General features: G+C 40.2%; 1 protein-coding gene across 1 annotated transcript in view; it reads right to left on the bottom strand.

The window, feature by feature from the left end:
• Positions 1 to 16,014, bottom strand: part of RAD51B (RAD51 paralog B) — a 607,108-nt gene that overhangs the window by 21,472 nt on the left and 569,622 nt on the right. The gene's annotated exons all lie outside the window — the stretch shown is intronic.

Here is a 16,014-nt window from a genome sequence, read left to right as displayed (position 1 = left end):
TGGAAGCTCTCTGAACACCTCTCTTTTTGAGTTTTTATGGAGGCTGAATTACACAGGCATAATTGATTAACTCATTGTCCATTGCTGGTTGATTCTATCTCTAGTCCCTCTGCCCTCCCCAGAAATCAGGGGGTGGGACTGGAAGTTCCCACTCTCTTTTTATGGTTGGTTCTCCTGGCAACTAACACCCATCCTTAGGTGCTATACAAAAGTCAAGTTCATTACATGAACCCCATTGTGGTAGAAACAGCTTGTTATAAGTAACAAGTAACCCATTTCGCTGTGATGGCTCTGAAGCATTTTCAAAAACTAAGAGATGAAATATTGCAACAAATGATGCTCCTGTTGTTCTTATCACTCAGAAAATTCCAAGGGTTTTGGGACCTGTGAGTTAGGAACTATGAATAAAAACTAAATATAAATGAGAAATATATTTTGGTTATCTGAATGACCAAATATATGTATTTCTCATAAATCACAATATTATGGTATATAATTTCCCTTCTTTTACTTTCAACTGATTTGTGTCTGACTTTAAAGTGTATCTATTGGAGGCAACATATAGTTGGATCATGGGGGTGGGGTTTGTTTGTTTTGACCCATTCAACCAATCTCTGCCTTTTGATTGATGTGTTGAGTCCATTTACTTTTAATGTGATTAAAGATAAGACAGGATATATGTCTGCCATTTTGCTATGTGTTTTTCTGTATATCTTGTGGTTTATGTTCCTCTATTTTTCTATTACTGGTGTCTCTCTGTGTTAGACATTTTTCTAGTTTACCATTTTAATTTTCTTGTTTCTTTTACTATCTACTTCTGAGTTATTTTCTTATAGGTTGCCCTGGAAATTGCTATTAATGTTTTAACCTAAAACAATCTAGTTTAGACTGATGCTACCTTAAATTGTTTACAAAACAATTGCTCCACTATAGCTCCATTCTCTTTTCCTCCTTTGCACAACTATTGTTATGCAAATTACACATTTTATACATTAGAAGTCCACCAACACAACTTTTGATTTATGGTTTTATGCAGTTGTCTTTCAAATCATATTTGAGGAAAAGAAAAATAACAAAAACATTCATACGTTTATATTTACTTATGTATTTACCTTTACCGGTGCTCTTTACTTTTGCATGTGGATTCCAGTTACCCTCTAAAGTCTTTTCATTTCAACTTGAAGAACTGCTTTTAGTATTTCTTGTAGGCTAGGTGTACTAGTGATAAATTCTGAGATTTTCTATTTCTGAGAGTGTTTTAATTTCTTCAATTTTGAAGGATAGTTTTGCTGGCTATACAATTGTTGATTGACAGTCTTCCTTTCAGCAACTTGAATACATCATTCTGTTGCCTTCTGACCTCTAGAGTTTCTGATTGGAAGTCAGCCTATAATTTTATTGAGGATGCCTGGTAAATGATATCACTTAGTGATTAATGATTGAACTGGATGTGATTGAACAGATTTCCCTAAATAACCTGGATCAGTATGTCTCCTAAGCCTTGTGTGTGTGTGATGTGTGTGTGTTGGGGCATGCATTCAGGGAATTTAAAACTTTGTCTTAATGTTCACTTCCTGTTCACACAGAGCCTCAAGGTCAGCCAGAAGTGACTGCTTAAGGTCTTCTCGGGTCCTTCTTGGCCATGAGCAAAGCTCTGGGCAGGTGTGTAGCATTTTAGCCTGATATATGTGGGACCTTTACAAAACTCCTTGTGGACATCTCATCACCTAATTTTTTTCTTTAAAATATTTTGGTCAGCCTCTTGTTAGCTCTAACAGGTAACAAGACCTTAGGCAACCATGATGTAAACAATTGCCATCAGCCTGTAGGGTAGGGCTATTCACACAGACCAAGCTCTGAGTCAGGTCAAATGGTGACAATTCTCTTGCATGGGGCTTTAAAGGCCCTCCAAACTCTTCCAAGCTACAGTACAAATCTATTGTAGTTGTGAGATGGTTGGCTTTCAAGATTACTGCACAACTGGGGAAAGAATGAGGAAATTTGTAAAAGTTTAATGCCAAAAACCTTGCTGTTCTTACTGAGATTCACCTGGTTTTCTTGAGTAAAAATTTGCCAGATTTTCCAAGCCTCCAGGAATTTCCAGAGTTCTGAAAAAGTTGATTTTGACAGTTTTAATCAATGTTCTTGTTGCTTTTCAGGTGATGCAAGTTGCCTGAGTGCATTACTCTGCCATTCTATATGTTAAGTCTCCCAAGACAAATTTTTAAACATTGATTCAATATCTATCTTTGTTATCTCCCCCCGTTCAACTATGCAATTCACTTTCTGTTTAAAATATTTTCACAATTCTAGAAAATTGATTATTTTATTTTGTTTTTAATCAACTTAATTCTTACACATAATTCAAATAATATCACTTGGTATTATCTTCTACCTCTTTAACTGAGCTTATGTCAGCCATCATATTTTTAATTTCCAAGAGCTCTTTCTTGTCTTCTATTTCTAATTCAACACATCCTACCCTTATTTTTATATAATTTTTAATTCTCTGAGGATATTAATTATAGTTTAAGGACTTTCCTCCCTTAAATCTTGTATTATCTATAATTCTGCAGTGTTCTTTGTATTTGTTTTCACTTTCATGTGTGAGGTACATTCTATGAGTCGGGTGATCCTTGGTTGTCCAGTCATTTTTAAATTATATAATAGAAAATGTATTTTATTCTAAAGCTATAATTAGAAATAACGTGCATATGGTAAACTGGTGGGATTCACTGGTAACTGATAAATGTCAATACATGGAGATATTTTCTTAGAGGTATGTTGGTATTTACAGAAAAGACTTGTCGAATCTCTTGTCTAGTTCCTACACTCTAGAAGCAGGGCAGAGAAAGGGGCTTCAGGTTCACCATTTGACAGGTGTAATCCCTTGTTTTAGGCGAAGCCTCCCACTTTGTCCTCCACTTTTATTTGAAGTCCCAAGTCTGAAACTTCTTTATTTTCTCCAAAGATAAATTTTGGTTGTCAACTTGGACTGGAGATTGGTCACCTGGCTGTCAGGGTGAGAAAGGTGATCCAACTATTTCCTATATTTCATGTAAAATTTTCAATCAATCTCCTGTTTTCATCTTCTCTGCTTTCTGTGATGTCTGGTGCTTCCAAATCTCAGGAAATCTTTTAAGTGTTCTGCTGTTACACTACATTGAGTATACTTTGGCTTACAGTTTCCTCTGTTATACCTTGTTAATCTTCTACCACTTCCTGTCTTCCATTATCTTGCTGAAACCTGTTGATGTCTCAAAGAGACCTAATCTCCTTGCCCTTTGGGGTTAACCATTTTTAATATTATTAAATGGAAATAATTTCAGATAAATCATGAGAAAGAGTAGAGATAAAAGTGGTCAAACCTTCACATTAGAGAGGAGGCTCTCTTTATGAGCTTTAGTTCTTTTATCTCCAGTGTTGGGTAGTGAATTGGTGGTATTATCACAATATCAGCTTTGAGGGTCAGTTACAAACACACACACACACACTTGTGCACATACTATATATAAAATTACTATACACCTAAAAGCTCCTCCCAGTGATGGTTAATAAAATTTTTAACTATCTTTAAATTATCCTTTCAGGGGACTGAAAAAAGGTGGCTTGAGGCCAAGTATTATCATCATTATTACAAAATGTAAGATGCTTTGAATTTGGTCACTGTGATTTCAAATCTTGGCTGTATGATTTGGGACATTCTAACCTATCTACCTCTCACTTTCTTTATGTCTAAAATGAGCACAGTAATACCAGCTTCATAGGCTTATTGTGAAAATTGGTGAGATGAATGAAATGAATGAAAAATATGGCACATCATAAGAACCTAAGAAATGTAAGTTTCTTTCCACTGTAGTGGGGGAGCAGGTAAAAAATGTAGGAAGGTCAGTGATTTTTCTCTATCTTGAAGGCTAAATAAAGAATTAGTTCCATGATCTATTTGCCTTTGCTTATTACTTTACTGCCCATGTGAGAGGGTCTATGTGTATAAGGCTAACGTACAGTTTTATACACAGGCCACAGCACTGTACATTTAGGTTTAAAATGAGATTTCTAACCCTTTTTGAAATTATTAGTGTTGTCATTTGTTAGTATTGCTGTGGGCTGCTGCTAAAGAAAGAAGAGATGTCTGTATTACTAGTAAGTTCATGGCCATCAAATACCACATTTAGACTTTATTTTTAATGTTTCTTTTAAAAATCAAAAGTTGGTATAAGTATTACTGGTTTTAACTTCCAAGTATGAATAAGTATGTGCTGGTTGCATTGTCTGAATTTAGAAATTTGGAAATTTCAATCTGGCTCCAATTAGAGCAACTAAATCCTGTAATAGGCAATTTCAAGTGACAAAAATCAATTCCCCTTCTCTACTACAAACAAGGAGTATAAAAATGACAAGAAAAATAAGACGCACAGGAACTCTGTCCTGATATAAATACTAAGTTCTCTGAAAAGCTGGTGAGATGGGCCTGACTTCCTAGCACTGTACACAGACCCAGAGGAAGCAGATCTGGCCCTTCTTGTCCCAGGTCTGCTAGGAGACACAGCCAAGGGAACTCTGGCCTGCAAGGGACCTTGAAGGAAGGCCATGACTGTGCGATTATTATAGTAAAAAAGATGCCAGGAACTCAGAGGGTGTGTCTTGAATTCTGAAGCACACATCCCTGTTACATCATGCTTGGGCCACATGGGATTTTCTTTAGTCTCAAAGGAATTGATTCGAGGAAGGCAACATGTTTCTATGTAGAGAGGCTGAACTCTGGACTTGACATCTCCAAAAGTGGCTGGTCAAGTGGGACTGGCTTGTGTAATGGACTACATCCCTTGCCCTGTTCTGAAGGGTGGAGAAACTATTGCTAGTGGGAATCAACACACTCTTTCTTCAGAGCAGGGTCAAATTAATTCCCTCTGTTACTGCAGCATTCTATTTCCCTAAAGCCTTCCTCCAGTGAAAAAAAAAGGGCAAAGGACAAGAAGGAAACACAAGACAGGATTTCAGATGACTTCATGAATATAACAGAGAGATAATAGAGTACCTTTCCTATCCTTTCCTTTAAGGTTTCAACTCAATCTAGTTGGAACCAGCCTTTGCAACAAGCTCAATCAGATGGAAGGAAGCTGCAGCTTCATAGAATAACTCTCTCTGGTGTTGTTAGGATATAATCAGGAGTTGTCAGTTTAGTCTTTTGTATTTTTAATGTTACTGTATCTAAATCTTACACTAGACATGAATATAGACTGGTGCATTTATTACATATTGGAAACTTAAGGTATCTTTAACCTACAGAAATAGGTTCATGGACTGAAATAATTCAAGAAATAGGAATCTGCAGGAGAAGGACTTTAGAAAGAACTTGGGAAGAAGAGCTTGATAACAACCAGGTCGGATTTGGAAGCAGTCTAAAACTATCTGATCTCTTTGAGAACCCACCAGATTTTCATTTGGGGCCTACTTTAAACATCAGGACTCCTGGCAGACTTGGTAATGATAGTGATAAGAGCTAATAGTCATTAAGTTCTTGTTATGTGCCAGGCACTGTCCTAAGACAGGTTATCCTATATTAACCTTACGAGGTGAATGCTATTATTATCCCCATGTAACCAATGAAGAAATTGAGATACAGATAATGAAAGTCTACTGATCAACAGAGGGGCATGTCTGGTTGCCCATACCCACGCCAAAAACTTTTATTTATACAATATTGAGTACAAGTGTACTCACTAGGCAGCCACTCATGGGATCTGATTGGAGGGGCTGCCGAAGGTCCCTAGTCAAAATTTTCCCTCTCTCGCTGACTTGTCAGGGTTTGAAATTCTCATTGGAATCAGACATTCAGACAAAACCTGTCTCTCCAGGTGGTCTCCCTGTTCACCACAAACAGTGTGTTCTACCAGGCAGAGAAACTTCTCCAGAATAAGTCAGTAGATAATCTTGCCTAAAATGTAGAACCCTGAAGAATACAGATAAATACTGACCATCAAGAGGGGTAGAAAACTGTCTAATGTAGATGTTCTCTGGGCTGGGAAATCTGGACAGGGCCCTTTGTAGGGTCCAGCAAGGCCTGGCATGGAGTCCCTAAAGGAAGGAGGTGAGGGTGTTTAGTCTTCCTTTCTGGTCCTCATGCTAATGATCAGCTCTGTTCAGAATTTAGGTGCCTTTTAAAGCATCCTAATCCCAAACACACTTTTTATCTTTAACGTTGACTGGACTGCACTAACGAATTATTTGCCAGTTCTACCAAACTACTGGCTTTCTCTCTGTTCCCCTGCCACACTATGAATACAGCTTTATGTTTCCCTGATTATATAAATAATACATGTTTACTATAAACAATTCAATAAATATAGAATTGTGAGGAATAAAGCAAACCAGCCATTTCCCAGAAATTCTGGGTAAGGGAACCCTTGATGTCAGGGGCCACAGAACAGAGTGGGAGCTGGGGGAGGTGGAGGGGGGTTGAAGCTCCCTTCTCTCCCCTGGGGCCCTTTAGAGGTGGGATGGGAGGCCAGTCCAGAAGATTTGGCCTTAAAAAGTCCTAAGTTCTTTCTGGTTCCATGCCTTTCCAATGTCAGCTTCAATCTGTCACCCCTCTGCTCCTGTCCCACCCCCCCACCCCCCCACCAAGCAGGGAACTGCCTTCTGGAATGGCACACAGCAACCTTGGCTTGGCCCAATTAGGAGGTACAATAATGTGAAAAGCCTCTCCTTTGTTCCCCCAGGGCACCATCTTAAATAACAACTCTATTTTTTCCCCCTCCTTCCCAAGGAGTTAATCATGTTTTAGAAGTAAACGAGAGCTCTGCCTCATTACTATGGGACAAAAGCTTTCATGGCAAAGACAAGAGCCCACACATTGACGTTTTCTTAGTCCTCAGACAGAGTTCCTCTTATAGCAATGAGGAAGAATGATTAGAGGTAACTCCCCTAATGACACCATGGATTCCTCTATACACAGGCAGGCAGATTCATCTCTAGCGGAGCCAGCCAGGACTCTACAAAAACTGGGACACCAAAGAGGAAGAAAGGCAAGAAAAAAAAAAGAAAAGAATGGAAGCAAAAAAACAAAAGCCAGGTTCAGTAACACAAGAGCAGAGATTTTAGTCCTTTTCCACACAGCTGCAGAATCTCCAGCTCACAGAAGTCATGTGATGGAGAGTATGATTTGGGGGGACAGCTTGGGGGATGGGCCTAAAGGAACCTTATTGTTCTGAGCTTGGATTTACTTGGTGACCTGGAGCAGTTTTCTGAGCCATCATCCCCTTTTAAAATCAGGATCAAGAGAGAGAACCAATTAAGGCAAGCCCTAGTAAAAGACATTAAAAAAACCAACTATATTTTAAGATCCATTTCAGTCCAGATCAGTAAAGAACAACTTTTATGGAGTATTTGTATAACATTTACTGTGCTCTTTGGGGTTTCTAGATAGAAGGGGTTAGACAAGGTTAACAATGAAGCAAAGAATGGCGACAAATATTAGTAGACTGCCAGCTATTTCTGAAGTGAAGCTATTGAATGCTACTTCTCTAGCTTAGATAAAAGTTGTTTGTTTTATTTAAATAATAAAAACAAAAATGCTTAATGTTTTTGAGTTTAAGGAATGTACCATTTCAATCATGTTAATGTCATCATCCTCTTGCCTGTTGTTGTTCAGTCACTAAGTTGTGTCCGACTCCTTGCGACCCCATAAACCACAGCACACCAGGCCTCCCTGTCCTTCACCATCTCTCCCAGAGTTTGCTCAAATTCACGTCCATTGAGTTGGTGATGACATCCAACCATCTCATCCTCTGTCGACCCCTTCTCCTCCTGCCTTCAATCTTTCCCAGCATCAGGGTCTTTTCTAATGAGTCAGCTCTTCACATCAGGAGGCCAAAGTACTGGAACTTCAGCTTCAGCCTCAGTCCTTCCAATGAACATTTTATGTTGATTTCCTTTAGGACTGACTGGTTTGATCTCCTTGCAGACCAAGGGACTCTCAAGAGTCTTCTCCAACACCGCAGTTCAAAAGCCAATTCTTCAGGCACTCAGCCTTCCTTATGGTCCAACTCTCATGTCTGTACATGACTATTGAAAAAACCATAGCTTTGACTATACAGACTTATGTCAGCAAAGTAATGTCTTTGCTTTTTAATATGCTGTCTAGGTTTGTCATAACTTTTCTTCCAAGGGGCAAGCTTCTTTTAATTTCACAGCTGCGCTCACTGGATGTAGTGAGTTTGGCGCCCAAGAAAATAAAATCTGTCACAGTTTCCACTTTTTCTCCATCTACTTGCCATGAAGTGATGGACCGGATGCCATCAGCTTAGTGTTTTGAATGTTGAGTTATAAGCCAGCTTTTCACCCTCCTCTTTCACCCTGATCAGGAGGCTCTTTAGTTCCTCTTCACTTTCTGCCATTAGAGTGGTATCATGTACATATCTGAGGTTGTTGATATTTCTCCTGGCAATCTTGATCCTAGCTTGTGATTCATTCAGCCCAGCATTTCACATGATGTACTCTGCATAGATGTTAAATAAACAGGGTGACAATATACAGCCTTGTAATACTCCTTTGTCAACTTTGAATCAATCTATTGTCCATGTAAGGTTCTAACTGTTGCTTCTTGGTTTGAATACAGTAAGGTGGTCTTGTATTTCCATCTCTTTAAGGATTTTCCTCTTGCCATCCTCTTGCCTACATTTCTATATATCCCTATCATGGAATACTATGCTACTGTGAAAAAAAGGGGTAAGTAACTATAATTACATGGAAAGATTATCCATGATGAATGGATGATATTGTGAGCACACACATATTTTAATATATGCACAGAAAAGCCTAGGAGATTATATACCCCTGGAAGATGTTCCCTTCTACTATGTATATTGCTTGCTTTTTTTTTTTTTTCCCACAAGCAAGCATTACTTTTATGTTTCCTGTTTCAGAATAAATAAGCAAAAACATTCTTTCCTTCATACAGGTAGGGAAAGTCAAGTCAAAGAGAAAGTGAGTGTTCTGCCATACTTAGCAATCTAGCCAGGATATGCAATTTGCTGTTGCCAGAAATTTCCTGTTGAGTGGCATAGACTGTAGCTGAATGCCACTGAAAGTAGATCATGCCAGAACAAAAACACAGGACCTAAAAAGGACAGACATTTTGCAATTATATAAAACCACATTTAAAATAAGTGTAAGCAACAGTTGCTGAGAACTGAATGACTTAGTTAATGTTATATTAATTCAATAAATGTTTACTGAGTACCTCCTATGTCCTAGGTACTAAGCCAGACATTAGGGAAAATGAAAATGAATATGATGAGGTCCCTGCCCATATGAAGCTAAATGGTCAGCTCTGAAGTAATTGAGAAGGCTTTGGGGATCCAGAAGATAACACATGCAGAAAACACTTGCTTCCCAGCCCCTTGCCTCAGGGTGAACGGCAGTTCAAGGTTTTCATGGCATAAAACCCTGTACGTCTAGCTTTTCCAGATTAATCAGATCAATCTATAAAAGAGGGGTCCTTACCTTGGGCTGTTCTCTCTCCCCTGAATCAATTTCATGAGACACCAGCTCAAAAGTCACCTCCTCTGTAAGGTTACCCTTCACCTCCTTTCTCCGCATTCTTCCTCATTCTTCCCTCCCCTCTATTTTAAGAGGTCTTGATCACGAATGACTCCCAGGCTTTTCCTCAGGCCATTCCAGTTGTTAAAATACTGAAATACTGCCATGGCTCCACTATTTCACCAGCCCAAGGCCCCGCCCACATGATCCAGGACTAAGGGGTTACTGCCTGGCGCAGGGGAGGGGGTGCTCCAGAAGCCCCTTCCCCCATGGCCTGCCATCCGTCCCGCCTGGCCCCCCCCTCTGCAGGGCCAGTCGTACAACACTTGCACTATCCTCCTGCTCGTCACACTACATTATGGTCAGTGGTTCCCAGCTTTGCCGATCCAGCTACATTTTGAACATCATGTTTTATTCGTCTTTGCTTTTTCCAGAGCTTAGTCCAGTACACAGTAGATGTTCAGTAAATGCCAGCTTGCTAAATGACCACATTTCCAAAATTATTACTAATCTCAGCTACTTATTTGATGCCACTTTTGAACTGGAAAGAATATTTTACAGCCCATCATTAATGATTAAGTGAAACTAAACCAGAAAATGCTGTATTTTTATCATGGAAGAAATGACATCAAGTACTTCCATAAAGCTTCGTATGTAGCAAAGAAGCTATGGCTAGCTAAAAGTTCAAAATGATTTTTTAATTACTTTTAAGTCATTATTTTTAACTTACTCTTTATCTGAACTGTTTCAAAGAGCCTCATAAACCAGAAAAGCTGTTGAATGTGCGTTTTATGCCTTTTTTCTCCCTAAAGTAGTGGAGGTGAATAAGAAAGTCTGAAAGGAAACCAGTGAGAGGTTCAACAAATGCAAAAGGAGGAAGAAGAGATGCATAGGAATAGAATCATCTAGAAACATGGAACGTGGGCCTGAATAATCAGGACTGGTCTCTACCTAATGGGAGGATACATAAACCAATTTGATAATAAAGGTTCTCCCTATTAGAATTTTCTGGCTTCACATTGGTACACAACTATGAGCATCTAATGCATGTATTATTCAGATGCAAGTCACAGAAATGCAACTGAGACTAAATAAAAAGGAAACCTATTGGCTTACATAACTGGAATCTTCAGGGTATGTGACCTCAGGCACAGCTGGATCCAAGGCCTCAAATGATAACTTCTGAACTTCCCCCTCTCCCCCTCATGGAATCTCTTGGTTTTGTCTCCCTCTGGGTTGACTTCACTGTCATTCTCAAGTAGGTTCCCTCTGGATAGTGGCAAAGATGGCCACCAAGAGTGCCAGGCTTACATTCTACCAATGTAGCAACTCTGATTATTTTAGCAAAGTCCCAGGTTGATTCTAAACTGACTGCTGCAAACCATCTCTACAGAAAGAGGGTGTGATCCCACCATTGGTCAGACCTCTAGCCAGTGGATACAGAGCAGGCTGAAAATAGAAGAGAGGTGGTTCCTTATAGAAAATCAGGGCTCAGTCACTTCAGAGTTAAATCTGAGTTTGACTCCATTTTCTACCATTTACTAGTTGTTTTTGCTTCAGAGAGCCTGAGCCTATTTCCCCAACTGTAAAATCAGAGTAATAATACCCATCTCATAGTGTTACAGTCAAAACCCACCTCATAGTATATTATAAAGATAAGTTTGTATAACTCTCATCATGTGCCTGTTACAAAAAGGGCCAACAGTTAACGTTATCATCAGCATTCCCTGGGGCACTTATAGAAAGCGCAAAGGCTACTCCACAAAGGCTTTTTCTTACAGAAATGAGTAGGAAAGAAGGTGCACAGCCATAACCTAGATGCAAACCATGGCATATAGCCTCATTTTTCAGCCCCCATGGAGTCCACTGGCTTGCTATTGGCACTTGAATAGAAGCCCTACCTTCAATTTTTTAAATTCTTCTCAGCCCAACACCACATTTGTTTTCTCTTTACTGTACAAGTTCAGTAGAATGGATAATACTCCTTGTTCACCAAATCGATCACTTTTCAAAGTCTTAATTTTTAAGGTTTTTCAATATAAGAATGATGTAACTTGAATGTGGCCAATGCCTACTTACACTTTAAGGGGAGTCAGCAATTAAGAATGCTAACTCTACTAACTCCAATAATTTTATTATTTCTGGCCCATTGATAAAATCTGAGGAGAAATGGATTCAGGAAAGCCAGTCAATTTTAAGATATACCTTCAGAGTTGTACCTTAACTTAGTGAATAATAATTAAGCACAGCGACAACTAGTAATGGCTTAACCTCTTCGTGCCTTGATTCCTTCATCTGTGAGATGAAGATAATAGTACCTGTCTTACAAAGATGTGATGACTGAATGGATAATTACATGGGACCATGTAAGTGGTTAAGCATTTGATGTTAGCTGTTGTCGTTAAGCACAGCTACATTGAAAACCAGTAAATTGGTGATCTTACTGGTCCTTTGACAAGCAAGAGATCTTTTTCACTTTGAAAGAAAGAAAATTTAAGAGATCTGGCCAAGTTTACAGGTTTAGAGCTGTGTGAAGTTGGGAAGAGAATTCAGCAGTCCCCAACTTGTCCCTTTGTTGTAAGCCTTGTGGGCCAGCTCTTTAGCCTTGAAAGCAAAGTGTGAAAGTGGGAAGATATACTGTAGTTCTAATCTGCTATTAGCTTTGGGCTCCGTAATGAGAGTCTCTATCTACCTCTGGACCTCATAAACAGAGACTTGAGAGGGAAAATTTGCCAAAGTTCAATTGCATATCAAAGAAAGCCACAGAGCCAGAAAGCTCCCTACGGACCCACACAGCCGCTTTGTCTACTGCCAAGCCATGACCCTAATGCATGGATACGCCTGTAAGCCAAGAGCCAAAGCCACAAAGTTCCACCAGTTCATTTAGCCTTGGCATTTAACGTACTGAGGGATCTGTTATTTGGGTTGTTGTCTCATTGTTAAGGGGTAAAAACAGAAACATCCTTGTCATCAGAAAATTGGTTTACTAAAATCACCACCACTACCCCAACCCCACCCCAAACCCTACCGTGAGAATAGTTCCACTGCCTTCTGTGAGGAAATGGAGCAAAGGCCAGCTTTTCCCCATTGGTGAACCCTGATCTCTTTGTGGTCATCCTTTCCCACGGACTCACTTGGACGGGCCAGTTCCTGCACCCCAGGGTAGGGGCAGCTCTATAGCCAACGCCACCAATGCTTGAATCTGGGCATGGGGCTTACTTCTATCTCAATCCCTGCCCTTCGCAAGGGAATCACTCATGCTGGCTTAGTTTCTATTCTAACAGCCCTTCAATTCTTCCCTAATATCTGACCCCCTCAAAAGCTGTAAACACAAAAGGATTCATAACTCCTTCCACCACTGAGATTTGCTTGTTTCTTCAAATGGTACCCCCAAATTCCATGACTACAACTTTTCTCCCTGGATAGCCATGATGCATTGAGTTTGCAAAATGCCCCCAGTTGGACAGCGACATAGAGGACTCACACCAGAGAATTCTGAAGTTACAAACAGTAGCTTGTCATGCTTGGAGAAGTCAATTCCATTTGAATCAACAAACACACATTGGGCATCTGCTCTGCACTATGCTGGGACCTTTAGGAGTGAGTCAGCCCTGCCTTCTAATTTAGCTCAACGCCTAATGTGGCAGGAGAGCACTACCTAAAACCACACTCAGTGGGAAGACAGAGAGCCTTGTGGTTGAGACAAATGCAAAGAAATGGTATCATCCAAGCCACACCATAAAGGACAACAAGTAGGATTTCTTCAAATGAAGGGCCTTCTAGGCAGGTAATACAGCCTGAGCAAAGAAAGTAAGGGTAGAAAGTTCTAGGCACTACCACACACTGCAACGTTTTACTGAAAGCACATAATTATGAATAAAGAAAATGTACCTAGTACTAGTAATACTTCTTTTTTTAAAATTTTTTATTAGTTGGAGGTAGTAATACTTCTTATCTGCGAATTCTGTTGGAAGGCTTGAGATTCATCTCCCATGGAAGAGCTTTTATTATTTGAAGCATACAGCTGGTTTTTGTTTTTTTTTTTTAATTTATGTTTTTAGACAGGAAAAAGCAGTCCTTGAGAAGCAGTGACTTATGCAACGCTGGGCAAAGGTCAGTGTCCTGAACTTTGCAAGCGGCCAGGCTGGAGGCGGATCTCAGAATTCACATTTTCTGCCATCACCATCAGACCACCCTGCCATCTAATCAAACCAGTCCCAGGTCTTGGCTTTGAACATTTGAAAGTGGAAAGAAATGTGACAGGTCAAAATCTCAGATTCCCTTGGCTTTCTAATTACTTGCAAATCCACATAAGGCTCACATATCACTCTCTTCTCATTTTGTCAGCATCTGAATTTGTTTGGTTGTCGTGTGAGTGATGAAACCTTAAAAGCTATGTTGATGTGTGCAGTATGTGGAAAACCATTCCTAGGTTCTCTCTGCCCTGGAAAGGCCAGAGGTACATGTACACATTCTTATACACCCAGATAAACGGATCTGTCCACTTGTGCACACACTCAACATCACTAGACACTCATTTAAAAAAACACAGCGTACTGTGTGCTAACTTGATGGGAAGCCATGGGCTAAGTTCTCAGACACTAGCCAAGAAGAGATGGGATCCAACCCATCCCTAGACCACAGGAAAAATACTTTCGACCACAGAGCTGGCTGCAAAATATTCTTTTTGTAGGAAACAAAATGTTTCCAGCCCTGGGATTTTTTTTTTTTTTAAGGTCCTTTCACTGTTACTGAGTAGGAAAGGCAAATGCTTAAGCAAGAGGCCAAGTAAACATCTAAGGAAACCAAAACCAGGCTTCTTTGCTTGGAGAATAGAACATAGAGTGAGTGAAAGGCACACTGGACAAGCCCCAGGCCTTTCGAAGTCATGGGGGCACAGCAACTCCTGCAATTATTCATGTGTTTATGACCCCAGTTTAATCCTAGTTCACTGCGGTTCCCTTTGTTAGCTAAGCAGACTTGGACAAGCTGCTTCACTTTTCCCAGCCTCAGTTCCTTAAGTGTCAAGAGTGATTAATAATAGTGCTAACATCATAGGTTACTGTAAAGAAAAAACTAAAGAATATGTAAAAGTTGCACAATGCCCAGGGCATAGTAGGGACTCAAGAAATTGGGTTTGCTAAGGTTGATTCTGGAACTCTAACAAGTCACCAGAGAACTACCATCACAGACTGTTAGAACCCAAGGATTCCTTAGAGATTGATATTCCAGCTCCTGCATTTTATAAATAAGAAAACAGTCCTAGAGGGATGAAAAGTTTAAGTTGCTCAGTCGTGTCCGACTCTTTGCTACCCCATGAACTGTAGCCTGCCCGGCTCCTCTGTCCATGGAAATCTCCAGGTGAGAATACCAGAGTGCGTAGCCAGTCCCTTTTCCAGGGGATCTTCCCAATCTGAGGATTGAACCCGGGTATCCTACATTGCAGGCAGGTTCTTTGCCATCTGGGTCATCAGAGATGAAAACATGTGACCAAGTCATCCAGTTAGTGGCAGACCCTGAGCTAAGACCTTGCAGACTGGATACAAAAAGTAAAGAGAGTTAAAGTAATTCATATTACAGAGGACACCATGTGCTATCAGCTGGCAGTGGATCTTAGACCCAGTGTATCTAAGAATCACCTGGGCAATGTATAAAACATGCAGATATCTAGGACTATCCCCCAGTGCTGCTGATTTAGTCTAGGAGGGCCCAGGAATCTGAAAGTTAACAAGTTCTACTAGTGGATTCCAAGAGGTATTCCTCTGACCACTGGTCAAGAAACATTACAAGAGGAAGTCATTAGCCAAATAAATATTAATAACTGTGCAGAGTGCTAGGGTTGTATCCCATGGTTCAGCACAAGCAGTGTGGCAAGCCCTACCATAAATAATGAAGAATGTTCCCATTGTACAAAATAGTAATTGAGGTAGAACATGGCACTGCTTCATCTTCTAGATCTATTTTATAGAACCTGTGACTCAGAGTCCTCTGCCCAAGATCACGCATCTAATTAGAAACAAAGCTAGAAAGTAATTCTAAAATATCATTACTTGTTTTCACAATGGAGAATCTTTCTTCTAGGTACTTAGAGGTGAAGACAAAGGGCTATGTATGTATATTTGTTATAGGCTAGGAACTATGAGGAGAAGGCAGTGGCACTCCACTCCAGTACTCTTGCCTGGAAAATCCCATAGACGGAGGAGCCTGGTAGGCTGTAGTCCATGGGGTCGGGAAGAGTTGGACATGACTGAGCGACTTCACTTTCACTTTTCACTCTCCTGCATTGGAGAAGGAAATGGCGACCCACTCCAGTGTTCTTGCCTGGAGAATCCCAGGAATGGGGGAGCCTGGTGGGCTGCCATCTATGGGGTCGCAGAGAGTCGGACATGACTGAAGTGACTTAGCAGCAGCAGCAGCAGGAATTATGAATTAATTCTAATCACTGAGAGAATAAAAAAATCATCCTAGTTT

This window comes from Muntiacus reevesi, chromosome 7, assembly GCF_963930625.1.
Source record: "Muntiacus reevesi chromosome 7, mMunRee1.1, whole genome shotgun sequence".
Lineage (NCBI taxonomy): Eukaryota > Metazoa > Chordata > Mammalia > Artiodactyla > Cervidae > Muntiacus > Muntiacus reevesi.
The sequence above is the reverse complement of the archived record's forward strand: the minus strand, read 5'-3'. Positions and strand labels throughout refer to the sequence as shown.